This window comes from Macrotis lagotis, chromosome 1, assembly GCF_037893015.1.
Source record: "Macrotis lagotis isolate mMagLag1 chromosome 1, bilby.v1.9.chrom.fasta, whole genome shotgun sequence".
Lineage (NCBI taxonomy): Eukaryota > Metazoa > Chordata > Mammalia > Peramelemorphia > Peramelidae > Macrotis > Macrotis lagotis.
Window position 1 is genome coordinate 638,280,906 of NC_133658.1, and position 3,060 is coordinate 638,283,965.

General features: G+C 42.6%; 1 pseudogene; it reads right to left on the minus strand.

Moving 5' to 3' along the window:
- Nucleotides 1-785: 785 nt before the first annotated feature.
- LOC141505886 (ferritin light chain pseudogene) lies at nt 786-1,480 on the minus strand (annotated as a pseudogene).
- Between the last annotated feature and the right edge of the window lie 1,580 nt (nt 1,481-3,060).

The window sequence follows — 3,060 nt, forward strand, 5'->3', positions numbered from 1 at the left end:
GATTTTAGGAGGAAAACAATCCTATTGAGGAATTCACATAAATATGTTCATGGAAAATAGCTCCTTAATTCTTCCAGCTTTCATACACTAAGGAAGTTAGATACTGTTGAAGGAAGGTCACCACAGCTGGGGCCCAATCAGGCTCCAACGGTCTATAGACAGAGTGCAATACCACCTAGAGTAAGTAGTATCTCTTGCTCTTCAGCTGGTAGGAGAATGGCTAAATATCAAGACAAAAATAGAGGGCATATTTCAAGCCAAGTTAGTGAAGCAATTTATTTCTCAGGAACCAAAAAGATCAAATCAAGGGAAAGTGAAGAACTGAAGTTCACAAAGTTGAGAAAGATTCACAATGAAAAGTTCAGAAAGCAGGATTAGGGTCAACCACAGCAAAGGATTAAAATGCTTTTCATGGAGAAGGGTCAGATTAAAATGAGATGCTTAATCTTCTGAAAGCATCATTTGATTGTATGGGGCAAATCCCTCAGTCCTGTTCCTTTTGCTATGTGTATATATAATCAGTCTGACTGTCCTGAATACCTAGCCAGGATATGATATCAAATATATCTCCATTTTTTTGAAAGGCAATGGAGGTTATGTGACTTGCCCAAGGTCACACAGTTAGGTGTCTGAGGTCACATTTGAACTCAGGTCCTCCTGACTCCAGGGCTGGTGCTCTATCCACTGTAGCACCTAGCTGCGCCTATGTCTGCATTTTTTTTTGATGGAATGAGCAATCTCTAGTGTGCCCAGCGCCCCTTCTCTTGGGTTTGGGGGCCGCTCCTTTAGTCCTGCTTCAGGCTCAGGCTCTGGAACAGATCCTCACACAGCCCAGCCTGGGGGTTGGCCTGAATGTGGTGCAGCGTGGTCAGGCTCTTGAGCAGCTTCACCTCCTTGCCCAGGTAGTGGCTCTCCAGGAAGTCGCAGGGCTGCGCATCCCTTTGGTCGGAGCCCAGGGCGTGCAGCTTCAGGAGGGCCTGGTTCAGGCCCCTCTCCAGGTCCAGGGAGGCCTCCATGGTGTCCGGGCTGTGGCCCCAGTCATCGCGGACAGGCTTCTGCACGCTCTGGAGGAGGACCCTGCCCCGGTGCTGGTTCGGGGGCGCATGAGGCGTTCGGCGCCCTCGCATTTGCCCTTTAGGAGCTGCCGGAACAATTGCGACACCCTGGGCAGGGCGACGTTGTCCCGGTCCGAATGGACACCCAGGGACAGGTAGGAGTAGGAAGCCTGCAGGTGGAGGTTGGCCAGGAGGTTGACAGCGGCCTCGGACTCGGAAGAGAAGTTTTGGCGGATCTGGGAGGTGGAACTCACGGCGGTAGGAGAGGCGGCTGGTCCCGGGGATGGCTGGGTCCCGGAGGCAAGGGGGCGGGTGGTCCCAGGAGCTGGTAGGCTGCAGAGAGGCAAGAGGAGCTGGGGGACCCTGAATCTGTTCCGTCCAAACGCTGTTGAAGCAAGAACCAGAGCCAGGCCAAGTGGTGCCATATCTCTCTTTTTGAAAAGAGGATGCTTGCTAACCCAGATGAGTTTCTAATAAGGATCATTTCCAACACATGACAAAAAAATATTTTTTTGAGTCTGTGGTGATAGTAGCAGTAGCAGCAGCAGTGGTTGTAATAACACTAATAATAATAATAATAAATAGCAGCTGGCATCGATGGTACTTCAAGATTTACAGACATTATGTCACGTAATCCTCACCACAATACTAAGATTAGATAACATTATCATCCCCCTTTTTACAGATGAGGAAATTGAGAAAAGTTAAGTGACTTGCCAGAAAAACTAATAAATATCTGAGCTAAGCTTGGAACTCAAGAGTCTTCCTGACTCCAAAACCTCTATATGCCATACAACATTTGACCAAAATCTCAGTATATCAATAGACCAGTTCAAGAGCAAAAAGCTGCTAGAAGTCATATGTTGTGAGATAGTTTCTCCATTTATGGTGTGTCCTTCAATGCAATTTTTTTTTTGAAGATTGTGTATTTCAGGTTCACTAAGAACAATTGTGCTATGGCAGGAAAAAAAGTTAAATGCTTTAAGAGAGAAATAACTTCTATATCTGTCATATAAAAATAAATGATGTGCAAAAGAATCCTTTGAGATGCAATATACATGAAAAATGTAAATAAGTAGCAATGAAATATAGCACAAGATTACATGCCAACTCAGTTGCTCTACCTAGAATGTCCTCTCTTCAATCTCCATCTTTTGAAATTTCAACCATACTTCAAGTCTGCATTTAAACATTCTCCAGCTAGCATACAAATTTAGAGCTGGAAAATATTTCATCAGCTACTTAGTTTAATCCATACCATAATAAGAATCTTCATTCCAAAATTCTTCATAAGTGGTCTTGCAGAATCGGCTTTAAATCTTTAATAAGGCATAATCCAACACTTCTGAAAGCAGCTCATTTCACTTTTGGTCATTTCTAATTGTTGACAAATATTTTCCTGACACCAAACTTCAGTTCCATTCTTTTATAGCTTTCACTCATTGTTCCTGGTTCTGCACTATAGGATCAAACAGAATAAGTATAATTATCTTCCTTCCACATAACAATGTTTTGAATACTGAAAGATAGTTACCATGTACTTCAAGTCTTTTCTTCTGTAGGCTAAACATCCCTGGTTCTTTCAACCATGCTCACAGTTCTATCAGTATCCTTCATAAATTCTGAGTTCCCAGTCTTGCAGGCCAGATGTAGTGGGGAAAAAAGGATAGAGCAACAGTATTATTACATCTTATTCATGGATGCTATGTCTCTCTTAATGCAGTCTAAGATAACCTAAACTTTTTTTTCTTATTTTTCTCTGTCACACTGTTCTTACTGAACTTGAAATCCACTAAAACTTCCAGGTTTTTTCATTTAACCAATCTTGTGTCCACCATCTTGTACTTGTGTAGATTACTTGATCCCAAATATAAGACTTTCTATTTATCTTTATTAATTTCCAACATACCCAATTTAGACCAGTGGTACCATGATCTTTTTGGTTCTTCACTCTATCATACAGTGTGATAGCTACGTCATACTAAGATTCATTTTCAAAGTTAAT